This window comes from Panulirus ornatus, chromosome 9 (genome assembly GCF_036320965.1).
Source record: "Panulirus ornatus isolate Po-2019 chromosome 9, ASM3632096v1, whole genome shotgun sequence".
Lineage (NCBI taxonomy): Eukaryota > Metazoa > Arthropoda > Malacostraca > Decapoda > Palinuridae > Panulirus > Panulirus ornatus.
In genome coordinates this window covers 43188584-43211366 of record NC_092232.1, presented here as the reverse complement: position 1 = coordinate 43211366, position 22783 = coordinate 43188584, and the positions used below count along the sequence as shown (strand labels likewise).

General features: G+C 40.9%; 1 long non-coding RNA gene across 1 annotated transcript in view; it reads right to left on the bottom strand.

The window, feature by feature from the left end:
* Positions 1 to 12385: 12385 nt before the first annotated feature.
* The window catches only part of LOC139750371 (uncharacterized), a 153585-nt gene continuing 143187 nt past the window's right edge, over positions 12386 to 22783 (bottom strand). Inside the window, exon 4 of the long non-coding RNA XR_011713118.1 lies at positions 12386 to 18726. This is a non-coding gene — a long non-coding RNA (uncharacterized lncRNA). The remainder of the gene's footprint in view (positions 18727 to 22783) is intronic.

Here is a 22783-nt window from a genome sequence, read left to right as displayed (position 1 = left end):
AAGATTGACAAAGAGGATATATGTGTCGGAGGTGGAGGGAACGAGGAGAAGTGGGAGACCAAATTGGAGGTGGAAAGATGGAGTGAAAAAGATTTTGAGTGATCGGGGCCTGAACATGCAGGAGGGTGAAAGGCGGGCAAGAAATAGAGTGAATTGGATCGATGTGGTATAACAGGGTTGACGTGCTGTCAGTGGATTGAATCAGGGCATGTGAAGCGTCTGGGGTAAACCATGGAAAGTTGTGTGGGGCCTGGATGTGGAAAGGGAGCTGTGGTTTCGGGCATTATTGCATGACAGCTGGAGACCGAGTGTGAACGAATGGGGCCTTTGTTATCTTTTCCTAATGCTACCTCGCACACATGAGGGGGAGGGGGATGGTATTCCATGTGTGGCGAGGTGGCGATGGGAATGAATAAAGGCAGGCAGTGTGAATTGTGTGCATGGGTATATATGTATGTGTCTGTGTGTGTATATATATGTGTACATTGAGATGTATGGGTGTGTAGGTTTGCGTGTGTGGACGTGTGTGTATATACATGTGTATGGGGGTAGGTTGGGCCATTTCTTTCTTCTGTTTCCTTGCGCTACCTCGAAAATATGGGAGACAGCGACAAAGCAAAATAAATAAATAAATGAATATAATATATATATATATATATATATATATATATATATATATATATATATATATATATATATATATATATATTTTGATTTGTCGCTGTCTCCTGCGTTAGCAAGGTAGCGCAAGGAAACAGACTAAAGAATGGCCCAACCCACCCACATACACATGTATATACATACACGTCCACACACACAAATATACATACCTATACATCTCAACGTACACATATATATATATATACACACACAGACATATACATATATACACATGTACATAATTCATACTGTCTGCCTTTTTTCATTCCCATCGCCACCTTGCCACACATGAAATAACAACCCCCTCAAGTGTGCGAGGTAGCGCTAGGAAAAGACAACAAAGGCCCCATTCGCTCACAACCAGTCTCTAGCTGTCATGTAATAATGCACCGAAACCACAGCTCCCTTTTCACATCCAGGCCCCACAGAACTTTCCATGGTTTACCCCAGACGTTTCACATGCCCTGGTTCAATCCATTCACAGCACGTCGACCCCGGTATACGACATCATTCCAATTCACTCTATTCCTTGCACGCCTTTCACCCTCCTGCATGTTCAGGCCCCGATCACTCAAAATCTTTTTCACTCCATCTTTCCACCTCCATTTTGGTCTCCTACTTCTCCTCGTTCCCTCCACCTCTGACACATATATCCTCTTTGTCAATCTTTCCTCACTCATTCTCTCCATGACACCAAACCATTTCAAAACACCCTCTTCTGCTCTCTCAACCACTCTCTTTTTATTACTTACTCGATCAAACCACCTCACACAACATATTGTCCTCAAACATCTCATTTCCAGCACATCCACCCTCCTGCACACAACTCTATCCATAGCCCACGCCTTGCAACCATACAACATTGTTGGAATCACTATTCCTTCAAACATACCCATTTTTGCTTTCCGAGATAATGTTCTTGACTTCCACAAATTCTTCAAGGCTCCCAGAATTTTCGCCCCCTCACCCATCCAGCAAAGGGGTGTTCAGTGCTGTAAATGGAAATGGTGAAGAGCTTGTAGATACATGTGCTGAAAAAGGACTGGTGATTGGGAATACCTGCTTTAAAAAGAGAGATATACATAAGTATACATATGTAAGTAGGAGAGATGGCCAGAGAGCTTTATTGGATTACATGTTAATTGATAGGCGCGCGAAAGAGAGACTTTTGAATGTTAATGTGCTGAGAGATGCAACTGGAGGGATGTCTGATCATTATCTTGTGGAGGTGAATGTGAAGATTTGTAGAGGTTTTCAGAAAAGAAGAGATAATGTTGGGGTGAAGAGAGTGGTGAGAGTAAGTGAGCTTGGGAAGGAGACTTATGTGAGGAAGTACCAGGAGAGACTGAGTACAGAATGGAAAAAGGTGAGAACATAGGAGGTAAGGGGAGTGGGGGAGGAATGGGATGTATTTAGGGAAGCAGTGATGGATTGCGCAAGACATGCTTGTGGCATGAGAAGCGTGGGAGGTGGGCAGTTTAGAAAGGGTAGTGAGTGGTGGGTGGTGGTATGAAGAAGTAAGATTATTGGTGAAAGAGAAGAGAGAGGCATTTAGACGATTTTTGCAGGGAAATAATGCAAATGAGTGGGAGATGTATAAAAGAAACAGGCAGGAGGTCAAGAGAAAGGTGCAACAGGTGAAAAAGAGGGCAAATGAGAGTTGGGGTGAGAGAGCATCATTAAATTTTAGGGAGAATAAAAAGATGTTCTGCAAGGAGGTAAATAAAGTGCGTAAGACAAGGGAACAAATGGGAACTTCAGTGAAGGGGGCTAATGGGGAGGTGATAACAAGTAGTGGTGATGTGAGAAGGAGATGGAGTGAGTATTTTGAAGGTTTGTTGAATGTGTTTGATGATAGAGTGGCAGATATAGGGTGTTTTGGTTGAGGTGGTGTGCAAAGTGAGAGGGTTAGGGAAAATGATTTGGTAAACAGAGAAGAGGTAGTAAAAGCGTTGCGGAAGATGAAAGCTGGCAAGGCTGAGGGTTTGGATGGTATTGTAGTGGAATCTATTAAAAAAGGGGGGTGACTGTATTGTTGACTGGTTGGTAAGGTTATTTAATGTATGTAATGATTCATGGTGAGGCGCCTGAGGATTGGCGGAATGCTTGCATAGTGCCATTGTACAAAGGCAAAGGGGACAAAGGTGAGTGCTCAAATTACAGAGGTATAAGTTTGTTGAGTATTCCTGGGAAACTATATGGGAGGGTATTGATTGAGAGGGTGAAGGCATGTACAGAGCATCAGATTGGGGAAGAGCAGTGTGGTTTCAGAAGTGGTAGAGGATGTATGGATCAGGTGTTTGCTTTGAAGAATGTATGTGAGAAATACTTAGAAAAGCAAATGGATTTGTATGTAGCATTTATGGACCTGGAGAAGGCATATGATAGAGTTGATAGAGATGCTCTGTGGAAGGTATTAAGAATATATGGTGTGGGAGGCAAGTTGTTAGAAGCAGTGAAATGTTTTTATCGAGGATGTAAGGCATGTGTACGTGTAGGAAGAGAGGAAAGTGATTGGTTCTCAGTGAATGTAAGTTTGCGGCAGGGGTGTGTGATGTCTCCATGGTTGTGTAATTTGTTTATGGATGCAATAGTTTTGGAAAGAGCGGCAAGTATGCAGTCTGTTGTGGATAAGAGAGCTTGGGAAATGAGTCAGTTGTTGTTCGCTGATGATACAGCGCTGGTGGCAGATTCATGTGAGAAACTGCAGAAGCTGGTGACTGAGTTTGGTAAGGTGTGTGAAAGAAGAAAGTTAAGAGTAAATGTGAATAAGAGGAAGGTTATTAGGTACAGTAGGGTTGAGTGTCAAGTCAATTGGGAGGTAAGTTTGAATGGAGAAAAACTGGAGGAAGTGAAGTGTTTTAGATATCTGGGAGTGGATTTGGCAGCAGATGGAACCATGGAAGCGGAAGTGAATCATAGGGTGAGGGAGGGGGCGAAAATTCTGGAAGCCTTGAAGAATGTGTGGAAGTCAAGAACATTATCTCGGAAAGCAAAAATGGGTATGTTTGAAGGAATAGTGGTTCCAACAATGTTGTATGGCTGCGAGGCGTGGGCTATGGATAGAGTTGTGCACAGGAGGGTGGATGTGACGGAAATGAGATGTTTGAGGACAATATGTAGTGTGAGGTGGTTTGATCGAGTAAGTAATAATAGGGTAAGAGAGATGTGTGGTAATTAAAAGAGTGTGGTTGAGAGCGCAGAAGAGGGTGTTTTGAAATGGTTTGGTCACATGGAGAGAATGAGTGAGGAAAGATTGACCAAGAGGATATATGTGTCAGAGGTGGAGGGAACGAGAAGTGGGAGACCAAATTGGAGGTGGAAAGATGGTGTGAAAAAGATTTTGAGTGACTGGGGCCTGAACATGCAGGAGGGTGAAAGGCGTGCAAGGAATAGAGTGAATTGGAATGATGTGGTATACCGGGGTCGACATGCTGTCAATAGGTTGAACCAGGGCATGTGAAGTGTCTGGGGTAAACCATGGAATGTTCTGTGGGGCCTGGATGTGGAAAGGGAGCTGTGGTTTCGGTGCATTATTACATGACAGCTAGAGACTGATTGTGAGCGAATGGGGCCTTTGTTGTCTCTTCTAGCACTACCTCGCACACGAGGGGGGAGGGGGTTGTTATTTCATGTGTGGCAAGGTGGCGATGGGAATGAATAAAGGCAGACAGTATGAATTATGTACATGTGTATATATGTATATGTCTGTGTGTGTATATATATGTATACATTGAGATGTATAGGTATGTATATTTACGTGTGTGGACATGTATGTGGGTGGGTTGGGCCATTCTTTCGCAGGAGACAGCGACAAAGCAAAATAAATAAATAAATATATAAGTGCGTGTATGGGAGTTTATGTATATATATATAAATGTGTATACGAGAGGAAGGGCCATTCTTCGAGTGTTTCCTGGCTCTACCTTGCTGATGCAGGAAATGGCGATAAAGTATAATACATAAATCAATAAATGAATAAATAAGTAAATATCTCCTTAGGGTATTTACACTTATCCTCATCATCAGTTGGGGAGTGGCTCCTTTACTGTCTGATAACGTACAGATTGGTTTAAAAAATTTTGCAATCACTGTATATACATTTAATGGTATTGTTTTTTCTTCAGCATAAGAATTAACTTTTTAAGGCTAAAAACTCTTCCTCATCAATTTCAGTGTCATCCATCTGAGCCCTTATAGATGACTGAGTAGTACTAGCTGATGGATTCTGAACCATTATCAACTTCCTGTTTCACTTCCAGAACTGTTTGATAGCAGAACATCATCTTGTCAAGCTGACGTTCATTATGGCACACGAAAGCTCACACAGGCGAGAAGCCATTCAAGTTAAGCCCAGTCAGGTCAAGGATTCTCGCCTGTGTGAGCTTATTGTGCTGCACTTAATAAATCTTCTGGGGGAAGGTCTTTTGGCTGGTCTCTCGAGTAGCTGTGTGCTTCATTAAAAGTTTCCTTTGGGAGAGTCTTTTGGCACTGTGACCATTCATACTGCCAGTGCCAAAAGACTCTCTCGAAGGAAGTCTTTAATGCCTTTAAGGCCTATGATGGCACTGAAAACATTCATATTTTCTGACTCTTATACAGCAAGCATGAAAAAACCTGAATGCTGTTTAGAATATTCATTTGAAAAGGAAATAAAGTATGCATTAGAGTCCGTGGTGTTAAGAGGAGTCTTTTAGAATATACGAGAGACTAAGTAAAAGTTGTGCGATGTCACCATGTTTACTTATTGGTATTACAGATGGGGTATTGTGTTAGATGATAACACGATTGGTTGACAGTGATGTGAAATTGAACCACGGGAGAAACAAAAAGGAAGTTGCCAATGAATGCAGCCAAAATTGTAATGTTGGGTAAATCATAAGAAAATTGGGCAATATGATCGGCCAGTTCAACAGTATCTGTGAGAGGAACTTCTTTTAAAGGTAAGGTAGGTCAGACTGTTGGATCAATATGCACTGTGAATAAATGGAAGTTATGCATGAGTTTAAATATTTGGAATTGAATGTTCAATAAGATGGACTAAGTATCTAAATTTATTTAACACCCCAACAGTTGTCATTTGCAACACACACACACACACACACACACACACACATATATATATATATATATATATATATATATTATATATATATATATATATATATATATATATATATATTTTTTTTTGCTTTGTCGCTGTCTCCCGCGTTTGCGAGGTAGCGCAAGGAAACAGACGAAAGAAATGGCCCAACCCACCCCCATACACATGTATATACATACGTCCACACACGCAAATATACATACCTACACAGCTTTCCATGGTTTACCCCAGACGCTTCATATGCCCTGATTCAATCCACTGACAGCACGTCAACCCCGGAAAACCACATCGATCCAATTCACTCTATTCCTTGCCCTCCTTTCACCCTCCTGCATGTTCAGGCCCCGATCACACAAAATCTTTTTCACTCCATCTTTCCACCTCCAACTTGGTCTCCCACTTCTCCTCGTTCCCTCCACCTCCGACACTTATATCCTCTTGGTCAATCTTTCCTCACTCATTCTCTCCATGTGCCCAAACCATTTCAAAACACCCTCTTCTGCTCTCTCAACCACGCTCTTTTTATTTCCACACATCTCTCTTACCCTTACGTTACTCACTCGATCAAACCACCTCACACCACACATTGTCCTCAAACATCTCATTTCCAGCACATCCATCCTCCTGCGCACAACTCTATCCATAGCCCACACCTCGCAACCATACAACATTGTTGGAACCACTATTCCTTCAAACATACCCATTTTTCCTTTCCGAGATAATGTTCTCGACTTCCACACATTCTTCAAGGCTCCCAGGATTTTCGCCCCCTCCCCCACCCTATGATTCACTTACGCTTCCATGGTTCCATCCGCTGCCAGATCCACTCCCAGATATCTAAAACACTTTACTTCCTCCAGTTTTTCTCCATTCAAACTTACCTCCCAATTGACTTGACCCTCAACCCTACTGTACCTAATTACCTTGCTCTTATTCACATTTACTCTTAACTTTCTTCTTTCACACACTTTACTAAACTCAGTCACCAGCTTCTGCAGTTTCTCACATGAATCAGTCACCAGCGCTGTATCATCAGCGAACAACAACTGACTCATTTCCCAAGCTCTCTCATCCCCAACAGACTTCATACTTGCCCCTTTTTCCAAAACTCTTGCATTCACCTTCCTAACAACCCCATCCATAAACAAATTAAACAACCATGGAGACATCACACATCCCTGCCGCAAACCTACATTTACTGAGAACCAATCACTTTCCTGTTCAGTGTTCAGTGTTGTAAATGGAAATGGTGAAGAGCTTGTAGATTTATGTGCTGAAAAAGGACTGGTGATTGGGAATACCTAGTTTAAAAAGCGAGATATACATAAGTATACGTATGTAAGTAGGAGAGATGGCCAGAGAGCGTTATTGGATTACGTGTTAATTGACAGGCGCACGAAAGACAGACTTTTGGATGTTAATGTGCTGAGAGGTGCAACTGGAGGGATGTCTGATCATTATCTTGTGGAGGCTAAGGTGAAGATTTGTATGGGTTTTCAGAAAAGAAGAGTGAATGTTGGGGTGAAGAGGGTGGTGAGAGTAAGTGAGCTTGGGAAGGAGACTTGTGTGAGGAAGTACCAGGAGAGACTGAGTACAGAATGGAAAAAGGTGAGAACAATGGAAGTAAGGGGAGTGGGGGAGGAATGGGATGTATTTAGGGAATCAGTGATGGATTGCGCATAAGATGCTTGAGGCATGAGAAGAGTGGGAGGTGGGTTGATTAGAAAGGGTAGTGAGTGGTGGGATGAAGAAGTAAGATTATTAGTGAAAGAGAAGAGAGAGGCATTTGGACGATTTTTGCAGGGAAAAAATGCAATTGAGTGGGAGATGTATAAAAGAAAGAGACAGGAGGTCAAGAGAAAGGTGCAAGAGAAGAAAAAAAGGGCAAATGAGAGTTGGGGTGAGAGAGTATCATTAAATTTTAGGGAGAATAAAAAGATGTTTTGGAAGGAGATAAATAAAGTGCGTAAGACAAGGGAGCAAATGGGAACTTCAGTGAAGGGCGCAAATGGGGAGGGGATAACAAGTAGTGGTGATGTGAGAAGGAGATGGAGTGAGTATTTTGAAGGTTTGTTGAATGTGTCTGATGATAGAGTGGCAGACATAGGGTGTTTTGGTTGAGGTGGTGTGCAAAGTGAGAGGGATAGGGAAAATGATTTGGTAAACAGAGAAGAGGTAGTGAAAGCTTTGCGGAAGATGAAAGCCGGCAAGGCAGCAGGTTTGGATGGTACTGCCGTGGAATTTATTAAAAAAGGGGGTGACTGTATAATTGACTGGTTGGTAAGGTTATTTAATGTATGTATGACTCATGGTGAGGTGCCTGAAGATTGGCAGAATGCGTGCATAGTGCCATTGTACAAAGGCAAAGGGGATAAGAGTGAGTGCTCAAATTACAGAGGTATAAGTTTGTTGAGTATTCCAGGGAAATTATATGGGAGGGTATTGATTGAGAGGGTGAGGGCATGTACAGAGCATCAGATTGGGGAAGAGCAGTGTGGTTTCAGAAGTGGTATAGGATGTGTGGATCAGGTGTTTGCTTTGAAGAATGTATGTGAGAAATACTTAGAAAAGCAAATGGATTTGTATGTAGCATTTATGGATCTGGAGAAGGCATATGATAGAGTTGATAGAGATGCTCTGTGGAAGGTATTAAGAATATATGGTGTGGGAGGCAAGTTGTTAGAAGCAGTGAAAAGTTTTTATCGAGGATGTAAGGCATGTGTACGTGTAGGAAGAGAGGAAAGTGATATATATATATATATATATATATATATATATATATATATATATATATATAGATATGTGTGGGGAAGTACCAGGAGAGACTGTGTACAGAATGGAAAAAGGTGAGAACAATGGAAGTAAGGGGAGTGGGGGAGGAATGGGATGTATTTAGGGAGTCAGTGATGGATTGCGCAAAAGATGCTTGTGGCATGAGAAGAGTGGGAGGTGGGCCGTTTAGAAAGGGTAGTGAGTGGTGGGATGAAGAAGTAAGAGTATTAGTGAAAGAGAAGAGAGAGGCATTTGGACGATTTTTGCAGGGAAAAAATGCAATTGAGTGGGAGATGTATAAAAGAAAGAGACAGGAGGTCAAGAGAAAGGTGCAAGAGGTGAAAAAAAGGGCAAATGAGAGTTGGGGTGAGAGACTATCAGTAAATTTTAGGGAGAATAAAAAGATGTTCTGGAAGGAGGTAAATAGGGTGCGTAAGTCAAGGGAGCAAATGGGAACTTCAGTGAAGGGCGTAAATGGGGAGGTGATAACAAGTAGTGGTGATGTGAGAAGGAGATGGAATGAGTATTTTGAAGGTTTGTTGAATGTGTCTGATGACAGAGTGGCAGATATAGGGTGTTTTGGTCGAGGTGGTGTGCAAAGTGAGAGGGTTAGGGAAAATGATTTGGTAAACAGAGAAGAGGTAGTAAAAGCTTTGCGGAAGATGAAAGCCGGCAAGGCAGCAGGTTTGGATGGTATTGCAGTGGAATTTATTAAAAAAGGGGGTGACTGTATTGTTGACTGGTTGGTGAGGTTATTTAATGTATGTATGACTCATGGTGAGGTGCCTGAGGATTGGCGGAATGCGTGCATAGTGCCATTGTACAAAGGCAAAGGGGATAAGAGTGAGTGCTCAAATTACAGAGGTATAAGTTTGTTGAGTATTCCTGGTAAATTATATGGGAGGGTATTGATTGAGAGGGTGAAGGCATGTACAGAGCATCAGATTGGGGAAGAGCAGTGCGGTTTCAGAAGTGGTAGAGGATGTGTGGATCAGGTGTTTGCTTTGAAGAATGTATGTGAGAAATACTTAGAAAAGCAAATGGATTTGTATGTAGCATTTATGGATCTGGAGAAGGCATATGATAGAGTTGATAGAGATGCTCTGTGGAAGGTATTAAGAATATATGGTGTGGGAGGCAAGTTGTTAGAAGCAGTGAAAAGTTTTTATCGAGGATGTAAGGCATGTGTACGTGTAGGAAGAGAGGAAAGTGATTGGTTCTCAGTGAATGTAGGTTTGCGGCAGGGGTGTGTGATGTCTCCATGGTTGTTTAATTTGTTTATGGATGGGGTTGTTAGGGAGGTAAATGCAAGAGTCCTGGAAAGAGGGGCAAGTATGAAGTCTGTTGGGGATGAGAGAGCTTGGGAAGTGAGTCAGTTGTTGTTCGCTGATGATACAGCGCTGGTGGCTGATTCATGTGAGAAACTGCAGAAGCTGGTGACTGAGTTTGGTAAAGTGTGTGGAAGAAGAAAGTTAAGAGTAAATGTGAATAAGAGCAAGGTTATTAGGTACAGTAGGGTTGAGGGTCAAGTCAATTGGGAGGTGAGTTTGAATGGAGAAAAACTGGAGGAAGTGAAGTGTTTTAGATATCTGGGAGTGGATCTGTCAGCGGATGGAACCATGGAAGCGGAAGTGGATCATAGGGTGGGGGAGGGGGCGAAAATTTTGGGAGCCTTGAAAAATGTGTGGAAGTCGAGAACATTATCTCGGAAAGCAAAAATGGGTATGTTTGAAGGAATAGTGGTTCCAACAATGTTGTATGGTTGCGAGGCGTGGGCTATGGATAGAGTTGTGCGCAGGAGGATGGATGTGCTGGAAATGAGATGTTTGAGGACAATGTGTGGTGTGAGGTGGTTTGATCGAGTAAGTAACGTAAGGGTAAGAGAGATGTGTGGAAATAAAAAGAGCGTGGTTGAGAGAGCAGAAGAGGGTGTTTTGAAATGGTTTGGGCACATGGAGAGAATGAGTGAGGAAAGATTGACCAAGAGGATATATGTGTCGGAGGTGGAGGGAACGAGGAGAAGAGGGAGACCAAATTGGAGGTGAAAAGATGGAGTGAAAAAGATTTTGTGTGATCGGGGCCTGAACATGCAGGAGGGTGTAAGGAGGGCAAGGAATAGAGTGAATTGGAGCGATGTGGTATACAGGGGTTGACGTGCTGTCAGTGGAGTGAATCAAGGCATGTGAAGCGTCTGGGGTAAACCATGGAAAGCTGTGTAGGTATGTATATTTGCGTGTGTGGACGTGTGTATGTACATGTGTATGGGGGGGGTTGGGCCATTTCTTTCGTCTGTTTCCTTGCGCTACCTCGCAAACGCGGGAGACAGCGACAAAGTATAAAAAATAAAAAATAAAAGAAAAAAAAAATATATATATATATATATATATATATATATATATATATATATATATATATATATATATATATATATATATATATATTTTCCCTGGGGATAGGGGAGAAAGAATACTTCCCACGTATTCCCTGCGTGTCGTAGAAGGCAACTAAAAGGGGAGGGAGCGGGGGGCTGGAAATCCTCTCCTCTCAATTTTTTTTTAATTTTCCAAAAGAAGGAACAGAGAAGGGGGCCAGGTGAGGATATTCCCTCAATGGCCCAGTCCTCTGTTCTTAACGCTACCTCGCTAATGCGGGAAATGGCGAATAGTTTGAAAAAAAAAAAAAAAAAAAAAAAAAATATATATATATATATATATATATATATATATATATATATATATATATATATATATATATATACACATTGGAAAGGATCACAATTTTGCGCGTGATCAATATATTCCTATGAGTCCACGGGGAAAATGAAACACGAAAAGTTCCCAAGTGCGTTTCGTGTAATAATCACATCATCAGGGAGACACAAGAGAGAAATATAAGTCAGTTGATATACATCGAAGAGACGAAGCTAGGACACCATTTGGTAAACATGTTTACCAAATGGCGTCCTAGCTTCGTCTCTTCGATGTATATCAACTGACTTATATTTCTCTCTTGTGTCTCCCCTGATGATGTGATTATTACACGAAAGTGCACTTGGGAACTTTTCGTGTTTCATTTTCCCCGTGGACTGATAGGAAAATATATATATATATATATATATATATATATATATATATATGTGTATTCATTTATTTATTTATTTTGCTTTGTCGCTGTCTCCTGCGTTAGCGAGGTAGCGCAAGGAAACAGACGAAAGAATGGCCCAACCTACCCACATACACGTCCACACACGCAAATATACATACCTATACATCTCAATGTATACATATATATACACACACATACATATACATATATACACATGTACATAATTCATACTGACTTTATTCATTCCCATCGCCACCCCGCCACACATGGAATAACATCCCCCTCCCCCCTCATGTGTGCAAGGTTAGTGCTAAGAAACAACAACAAAGGCCCCATTTGTTCACACTCAGACTCTAGCTGTCATGTAAATGCACTGAAACCACAGCTCCCTTTCCACATCCAAGCCCCACAGAACTTTCCATGGTTTATCCCAGACGCTTCACATGCCCTGGTTCAATCCATTGACAGCAAGTTGACCCCGGTATACCATATCGTTCCAATTCACTCTATTCCTTGCACGCCTTTCACCCCCCTGCATGTTCAGGCCCCAATCACCCAAAATCTTTTTCACTCCATCTTTCCACCTCCAGTTTGGTCTCCCACTTCTCCTCGTTCCCTCCACCTCCGACACATATATCCTCTTGGTCAATCTTTCCTCACTCATTCTCTCCATGTGACCAAACCATTTCAAAACACCCTCTTCTGCTCTCTCATTTACACTCTTTTTATTACCACACATCTCTCTTACCCTATTGTTACTTACTCGATCAAACCACCTTACACCACATATTGTCCTTAAACATCTCATTTCCAGCAAATCCACCCTCCTCCGCGCAACTCTATCTATAGCCCATGCTTCGCAACCATACAACATTGTTGGAACCACTATTCCTTCAAACATACCTATTTTTGCTTTCCGAGATAATGTTCTCAACTTCCACACATTCTTCAATGCTCCCAGAACTTTCACCCCTCCCCCACCCTATGATTCACTTCGCTTCCATGGTTCCATCCATTGCCAAATCCACTCCCAGATATCTAAAACACTTTACTTCCTCCAGTTTTTCTCCATTCAAACTTACCTCCCAATTGACTTGTCCCTCAACCCTACTGTACCTAGTAACCTTGCTCTTATTCACATTTACTCTCAGCTTTCTTCTTTCACACACTTTACCAAACTCAGTCACCAGCTTCTGCAGGTTCTCACACGAATCAGCCACCAGTGCTGTATCATCAGCGAACAACAACTGACTCACTTCTCAAGCTCTCTCATCCACAACAGACTACATACTTGCCTCTCTTTCCAAAACTCTTGCATTTACCTCCCTAATAACCCCAACCATAAACAAATTTAAACAACCTCCCTAAAGTTTAATGATACTCTCCGACCTTAACTCTCCTTTGCCCTCTTTTTCAACCCTTGCACCTTTCTCTTGACCTCCTGCCACTTTCTTTTATACATCTCCCAATCATTTGCACTCCTACCATGTAAATATCGTCCAAACGACACTCTTTTCTCTTTCACTAACAACTTTACTTCTTTAACCCACCACTCATTACCCTTTCTAATCTGACCACCTCCCACCTTTCTCATGCCACATGCATCTTTTGCACAAGCCATCACTACTTCTCTAAATACATCCCATTCTTCACATCATTTGCTCTCACCTTTTGCCATTCTACACTCAATCTCTCCAAGTACTTCCTCACACTAATCTCCTTATCAATCTCACTTACTCTCACCACTCCCTTATCCCCAACATTCTCTGTTCTTTCTTTTTTAAAAACCTCTACAAATCTTCACCACAAGATAGTGAATGATCAGACATCCCTCCAGCTGCCCCTCTCAGCACATTAACATCCAAAAGTCTTTCTTTTACACACCTATCAATTAACCATGTCTCCTACTCACATGTGTATACTTATGTATATCTCTTTTTAAATCAGATACAGGTACACAACCAATTTTCCGGCACTCTTGGTTCCAAAGTCTTGTCAGATTAACCATCTTGCCGCACCAACTGTGTTCACATAATAATAATTCATCAACACCTCTAACCCACTAATCATACATCTCCCATGAGCCTAAAGTATACCATGGAATGCTAGAAATTTAAATTAAACATATATTAAACATAAATTAAATAAATGAAATACAGGTACTTGTACAATAGTACATTAGTGAAACAAGATTACAGGTATTAATTAAACAAGATTAAACAAAAATCAAATGCAAATCTATTAATTTCTTAAAGAGAAGCTTAGTTGTAATCCAGCCATTTGTTATTTGCACAGTATGTTACTGGGTAAACTTTAACACCTATCAAGGTCCTGGGATGTTTACTTTTCCTATCACCAGTGATTTATATCTGTGCGTACCTGCTGCGTTTGAGCACCCTAAGATGGTATGTCCTTAGATTGTTTGAATCCCGTGGGGTCTTCTTTGTCTTGTTAGTGTTTTCCTAGGTGTGCATCACCAGAATACAGTTTTGTCTGCATTATACACCTGCTCAGGACTGAGGTGCTCGTCAGCTACGAGATTTGCAAATTCGTCCACATACTCAGCAGCTCCTTCATCATTTGCTGACCACTTATCTCGCACACTTTATTCATGGAAATTCCATGACACTTCTTGAATATTTGAAGCAATCCTTCACTATAGTCACACTCATGTTGTAATTTAAGTTCTTTATAGAACAACTTAGCCTAGTCCATTATCATGCTACCAGACAAGTCCACTACATCACTACGACGCAGTCGAAACCATTCCATAACTTAATTGTCCTCAGAACTCTTACCATCTTTTGTAGTTTTTCTAATCGTCATTTGCTTCTCGGAATTGGTCTGCATAGAATTTCAATATTTTCTCCGTTTGCTTCTTTATCTCATAAACAGTTGATGAACCAATATTGTAGATGTCACACAGCTTACGCATCGAAATACCAAGGTCCATTTTTTCAACAATTCTACTTTATCTTGGATCGATATGGACTGATGTTTATGTTTGACCCACGACTGCCACTTTCATATGTCTTAGAAGCCAGAGATAGGGTTAAGTTTATGCAAAATAAGCAAAGAATCTCACAGCATTGTGGTATCACCAACAATAAGTGCAGTGTAAAGAATGTAAATAAGCGTTCCCTACACACAACCCCATCTGCGGCTGCCCAGTAAACTAATCTGGTGGCCGCAGCAATTTCAAGTTCCCTCACGTAATTTTGCCCGGACTGAAGGAGGTACCGAACCATCAGTTGCCGGAAATTCGGTGGTATACCTGTATACCAGTCCTTTTTCAGCACACAAATCCACAAGCTCTTCACCACTTTCATTCACAACACTGAACACCCCATGTACACCAATTCTACCCATATCTGCCACATTACTCACCTTTGCATTTAAATCGGCCATTGCTAGAATATATATCATTACATATCAACATATTCTAAGAGTAACAAAACGCTCTAAAAATATACTGAATCTTGTATAGTTCACTGGTTTTGCTTAGCATACCAAACACAATTCTCTCCAAATATGATGGTGTGGGGAAAGCTGCAGCTGGAGTCAAGTCATGCAAGGGAAAAAAGAAATAGGGGGCACTGAATGACGCTAAAATCTTTCACTGAATGTATGCATGAAAGCATACTTTTCCTTGCAATGATGTAAGGATGTGAAACCTAAGCACATATATGTCAAGACTGGTCAAAACACCAGTAAAGACGGATAATTTGAAAAGTATCATTGCCATTAGGAACACACACAATGAAGAATGAGAAAATTATGTACCATGAAGAAGTCAGTATGGATAAGCTTTTTGGGGGAGTATGGTCATGCATAAACTATGGCAGATTATCAATTAATTAGTTAAAATGATATATAGCAGTGTAGTAGAAAGTACAAGAAGTAAACCATAGGGGAGAACATTTTATATGATGTTAGACTGGATTGGATACAATATAAGCATTTTGTATATGGAGGTGGAATGAAAGGAGACAATAGTCTCAGTGTGTTAATAAATAGGAAAGAAGCACTTTCTTCAGTAAGAAGTCCATATTTCACTTTAAAACATTTAAAATACGTTGATGTTTGCATATTGTTGCAAAGGCTGTCAGAATTTGATCCATCCAATTACAATAGAAATGAAATAATGATCATAGAATAAAATAAAATAGGATATTCATAGTGTCTCTCCCATTGCAACTTAAATGTGTATTCAAATTCATCACATACAGTAAAGCTTTCCAAAAACTGTATTCTTAAAAAGTTCAACAGTTCTTCACCTGGGTGTCTTACAAGATTTCTTAAAAGCATTTTTTAAACTGTTTTGTTGCACAATGAACATGCTACGTGATTCCCCTCTATGAAGCAACTTTGAAGACTACTATTATGAAGTCCACAGCTGTGGTTTGCAACAGCCTCCAAACATCTAGTCACACACAACCAAAAGTAGAGGAAATGACTTTTGCTGGCTGGCAATGTGGATGACAAAATAAGTCAGTGGTGTGCCAGTCCTGACCCAAACTTACTCATGTCACTTACGGTAAGCTTTACTAAATCGTATTGCTCATAACCAGGTAGCAGCATCTGATATCACATCTACCCTCCCTATTAAGGTCAGACAAAGTCAGTGCCCCTAACTCACCTAAGCACTGAAACACCACAACCTCCATCCCAGCCCAAAAGCAAAACCCTCACAGTTCCCAAAAGTTTAACATCTGTATTCCCATACTATCTACTCAAACTACCTATCTATAACTCTGATGCCCATTCACTGAGGGAACTCCCCCAAAGGAATGAGTGGCCACAGCAAAAAAAAAAAAAAAAAGTCTCCATAACTGGTGAACTTCAGTGCCTCTTCTTATCCTTTAGTACCTCATCCTTAATAGGCCACTAACAGAGGGCAACTTTAGAACAGTGTTTCCAGAGGCTAATACCTAATGTTCCTACCAACTACTACTACCTAATGCTCCAATCTAATGTTCATACCTACTACTTCTTATGTATCTACCTAATCCTCCTGCATTCCTACCTACTACTATCTACTGCTCCTACCATTTTGCCTAAGGGCAGGGCTAGCACATAGAGCTCACCACAAGAAAATCTAGAGTAACAAAGACTGAGTTGTGTTTGTGTGAGTTATGTGTTGTTAAGTGTTGTGTATGACAAAGATACTGTATGTCTACAAACAATGCCAGCAGTCCATGTGTGGGTGATGCAGAAAGAAAAAGACAGCTACCATGGTCAAAGGAGCATAACTTGACAACCACTCATGCATGTGCTGGCTCACTACACAACCATCACCAACCCTCCCAATACTCAGGTGAGAAGTACTGGTAATATACCTCCCTGATCAGTGGCTGCCTACCAGCTACTACCTGCTACTCCCATGCTCTTATGAGTAACAATTTTGTAGCTTCTCTGCATGTACTCTCCGGGAGACCACTTACCTACTAACAGTACATGTGTAGTGCTTATATCTTGACTACTGTCATCCAAAAGTGATTCATGTTTACAAGATTAATTCCAACAGCAACTGAATATTCTTGAATATACCCTACAATCATCTTTGAGAGACAATGGCCGGTCTTAACATCTTAGGCTTGGCATTGTAGAAATATTACATCCAAATGGGGAGCAGAGGCATGGTAGGAAACATATAGCCAGGTATACCAGGAAATTTAGCTTTATGAATTTCCCATACATTAGCCCAATCTCTCTCTCCCAGGAGACGTAGGAGACTTGCAATTTAACAAGGTCAATCAAAACACATGCAAGGTACAACTGCTATTGATCAATCTTATAACCCTATTATCCCTTTTATGAGGACTTTGCAGCTTCAAGTAGGTAACAATGAAAATATAGATTACTCTGGAGTAAAAAATTTAATAAGATTCTACTCCTTTTCAACAGATGAAATTAATACAACAAAACCAAAAGTGAATTTTCACTTGTAGCATAACTGTATGCAGGTAGAGCCTGGTAACATCAGATCACTTTTGTCCAGGACCAATACAATTGCTGGTTTTTCAAGCTTAAAGGTAATATCTTCAGTCTCACCCACCTTATTGACAGTCATTAACTTTATGTGAAACTGCAGTAATGTAGACCATGCTGAGAAGACTATTTACAAATGTTCCATTTGCACAGATGAGCAATGTGCTCTAAGATTAAAATTTTAAATTAATCTCTGTCAATATGCAATCATGACATTCATTGTTCTTAAAATCTCAAATTAATCTCTGTAAATATGTAATCACGACATTCATTGTTCTTAATTCCTTATATGATTTAAACATTACTTTAATATTGACTTCTGCTTCCGCTTCCAAAGACTTTCTAGAATGTGCAATCTGAAGCTGAAGGGGCTGAGTCTAAAATTTCAAAATCATCACTACTAATGAGCATGGTATTATTTGTTCCTTTATCACAAAACAGCTTTAATAAATTCCTTTGGTGCTCTAACGAACCAATCAACAAAACAGTAACCTTTCTCAAAAAATTCAACTCCAATACCACCCACTCCAGCAGCACTTGCCACACATTATCTCATGCAGGGCTGTCACCACCTCTTTTCTTTTCATTAAACCACTTGCCGTAACTCTCTTGATCTGCATACCTCCCAGACCCAAACAACCGACATCTGCCACCCTATCATCTAATACATTCAACAATCCTCTTCACCTCATCTCTGTCTGTTACCACTTTCCTGTTTGATCCCTTCACTGATGTTCTCATTTGTTCTCTAGCTTTCCTCTCATTCTTACACTCCTTCCAATTATTTTTGTATATTCTCTGAAATTTGCAAATACTTGCTCACCCAAACTCACACTTTCCCTCTTTTTCAGCTCCTGCATCTTTGTTTTGACTTCTCACCACTCTTGTACACCAATTACTTGCACTCCTTCTGCAAGTAATGCCCATACAACACACTTTTCTCTATTACTAACAAATCAACCTCATCATTCCAATCACTATCCTTTCTCGCATTACCACTTTCTGCAAGCCACACACTCAGCTGGTTGTTGTACAATGACAGGAATATGTCCCTGGATGTCTATCATTCCAGTGATCTGCTATTACATAGGTCACTGAAACCGACAATAAAAGAGGGAATTATGTTTCTAACCAAAACTTTCACCAATCTAACACTTTTGTACAGACTATATACATATCAATACATCACACTACTTACAAAACCTGGGAAAACATCAAGACTTCCTAAAGGTGACTATCTACTCACAGTGTAATCATATGCAGGTGGACTCCCTTAACACCAACATATATTCGTTATACTTGATTCATCATGGTTGGTTGCCATTTCCCGCATCAGGGAGGTAGAGCCAGGAAACAGACGAAGCATAAAAACATATATATATATATATATATATATATATATATATATATATATATATATATATATATATATATATATATATATATATATATTTATAAACCATGGAAAGCTGTGTAGGTATGTATATTTGCGTGTGTGGACGTATGTATATACATGTGTATGGGGGTGGGTTGGGCCATTTCTTTCGTCTGTTTCCTTGCGCTACCTCGCAAACGCGGGAGACAGCGACAAAGCAAAAAAAAAAAAAAAAATATATATATATATATATATATATATATATATATATATATATATATATATTAAGAATATATGGTGTGGGAGGCAAGTTGTTAGAAGCAGTGAAAAGTTTTTATCGAGGATGTAAGGCATGTGTACGTGTAGGAAGAGAGGAAAGTGATTGGTTCTCAGTGAATGTAGGTTTGCGGCAGGGGTGTGTGATGTCTCCATGGTTGTTTAATTTGTTTATGGATGGGGTTGTTAGGGAGGTAAATGCAAGAGTTTTGGAAAGAGGGGCAGGTATGAAGTATGTTGTGGATGAGAGAGCTTGGGAAGTGAGTCAGTTGTTGTTCGCTGATGATACAGCGCTGGTGGCTGATTCATGTGAGAAGCTGCAGAAGCTGGTGACTGAGTTTGGTAAAGTGTGTGGAAGAAGAAAGTTAAGAGTAAATGTGAATAAGAGCAAGGTTATTAGGTACAGTAGGGTTGAGGGTCAAGTCAATTGGGAGGTGAGTTTGAATGGAGAAAAACTGGAGGAAGTGAAGTGTTTTAGATATCTGTGAGTGGATCTGGCAGCGGATGGAACCATGGAAGCGGAAGTGGATCATAGGGTGGGGGAGGGGGCGAAAATTCTGGGGGCCTTGAAGAATGTGTGGAAGTCGAGAACATTATCTCGGAAAGCAAAAATGGGTATGTTTGAAGGAATAGTGGTTCCAACAATGTTGTATGGTTGCGAGGCGTGGGCTATGGATAGAGTTGTGCGCAGGAGGATGGATGTGCTGGAAATGAGATGTTTGAGGACAATGTGTGGTGTGAGGTGGTTTGATCGAGTGAGTAACGTAAGGGTAAGAGAGATGTGTGGAAATAAAAAGAGCGTGGTTGAGAGAGCAGAAGAGGGTGTTTTGAAGTGGTTTGGGCACATGGAGAGAATGAGTGAGGAAAGATTGACCAAGAGGATATAAGTGTCGGAGGTGGAGGGAACGAGGAGAAGAGGGAGACCAAATTGGAGGTGGAAAGATGGAGTGAAAAAGATTTTGTGTGATCGGGGCCTGAACATGCAGGAGGGTGAAAGGAGGGCAAGGAATAGAGTGAATTGGAGCGATGTGGTATACCGGGGTTGACGTGCTGTCAGTGGATTAAATCAAGGCATGTGAAGCGTCTGGGGTAAACCATGGAAAGCTGTGTAGGTATGTATATTTACGTGTGTGGACGTATGTATATACATGTGTATGGGGGGGGGGGGGTTGGGCCATTTCTTTCGTCTGTTTCCTTGCGCTACCTCGCAAACGCGGGAGACAGCGACAAAGTATAATAAAAAAAAATATAAATATATATATATATATATATATATATATATATATATATATATATATATATATATATATATATATATATATATATATATATATGTATTTATTATACTTAATCGCTGTTTCCTGCATCAGTAAGGTACTGCCAGGAAACAGATGTAGAATGGCCCATCCATTCAAATACACATATATATATATATATATATATACATGAATGCCCATACATGCACTTATACATACAAGTATATATCAACATATACATACACACATACACATATATACACACGTACATATTCATTCTTGCTTCCCTTCATCCATTCCCGGCACTACCCTGCCACACAGGAAGCAGCATTGCTACCCCCAGCTTCCACAAGGGAGTGCCAGGAAGACAGACAAAAAAAAGCCACATTTGTTCACACTCAGTCTCTAGCTGTAATGTGTAATGCACCGAAAGCACAGCTCCCTATCCACACCCAGTCCCCACAGACCTTTCTATGGCTTACTCAAGATACTTCACATGCCCTGGTTCAGTCCAATGACAGCATGTCGACCCCAGTACACCACATTGTTACAATTCACTCTATTCCTTGCATGCCTCTCACCCTCCTGTATGTTCAGGCCCCGATTGGTCAAAATCTTTTTCACTCCATCGTTCCACCTCCAATTTGGTCTCTCACTTCTCGTTCCCCCCATCTCTGACACGTATATCCTCTTTGTCAATCTTTCCTCACTCATTCTCTCCATATGTCCAAACCATTTCAATAAACCCTCTTCTGCTCTCTCAACCAAACTCTTTATTTCCACACATCTCTCTCACCCTTTCATTACTTATTCGATCAAACCACCTCACACCACATATTGTCCTCAAATGTCTCATTTTCAACACATCCACCCTCCTCTGCACAACCCTACCTATAGTCCATGCCTCACAACCATATAACATCATTGGAACCACTACCCCTTCAAACATACCCATTTTTGCTCTCCGAGATAACGTTCTCACCTTCCACACATTCTTCAACACTCCCAGAACCTTCGCCCCCTCCCCCACCCTATGACTCACTTCTGCTTCCATGGCTCCATCTGCTGCCAACTCCTCTCCCAGATATCTAAGACAATTCACTTCCTCCAGTTTTTCCTCCATTCAAACTCATCTCCCAATTTACTTGTCCCTCAACCCAACTGTACTTAATAACCTTGCTCTTATTCACGTTTACTCTCAGCTTTCTTCTTTCACACACTTTACTATACTCAGCCACCAACTTCTGTAGTTTCTCACCTGAATCAGCCACCAGTGCTGCATCATCAGCGAACAACAACTGACTCACTTCCCATACATGCACATATAAATATAAGTATTATTTATTATCTATTTTGCTTTGTCGTTGTCTCCCGCGTTAGCGAGGTAGCGCAAGGAAACAGAGGAAAGAATGGCCCTACCCACCCACATACACCTGTATATACATACACATCCACACACGCAAATATACATACCTATACATCTCAAAATATACATATATGCACACACACAGACATATACATATATACATATGTACATAATTTTATCGAGGATGTAAGGCATGTGTACGTGTAGGAAGAGAGGAGAGTGATTGGTTCTCAGTGAATGCTGGTTTGCGGCAAGGATGCGTGATGTCTCCATGGTTATTTGATTTGTTTATGGATGGGGTTGTTAGGGAGGTGAATGCAAGAGTTTTGGAAAGAGGGGCAAGTATGAAGTCTGTTGTGGATGAGAGAGCTTGGGAAGTGAGTCAGTTATTGTTCGCTGATGATACAGCGCTGGTGGCTGATTCATGTGAGAAACTGCAGAAGCTGGTGACTGAGTTTGGTAAAGTGTGTGAAAAAAGAGAGTTAAGAGTAAATGTGAATAAGAGCAAGGTTATTAGGTACAGTAGGGTTGAGGGTCAAGTCAATTGGGAGGTAAGTTTGAATGGAGAAAAACTGGAGGAAGTAAAGTGTTTTAGATATCTGTGAGTGGATCTGGCAGCAGATGGAGCCATGAAAGCGGGAGTGAATCATAGGGTGGGGGAGGGGGTGAAGATCCTGGGAGCCTTGAAGAATGTGTGGAAGTCGAGAACATATCTCGGAAAGCAAAAATGGGTATGTTTGAAGGAATAGTGGTTCCAACAATGTTGTATGGTTGCGAGGCGTGGGCTATGGATAGAGTTGTGCGCAGGAGGATGGATGTGCTGGAAATGAGATGTTTGAGGATAATGTGTGGTGTGAGGTGGTTTGATCGAGTAAGAA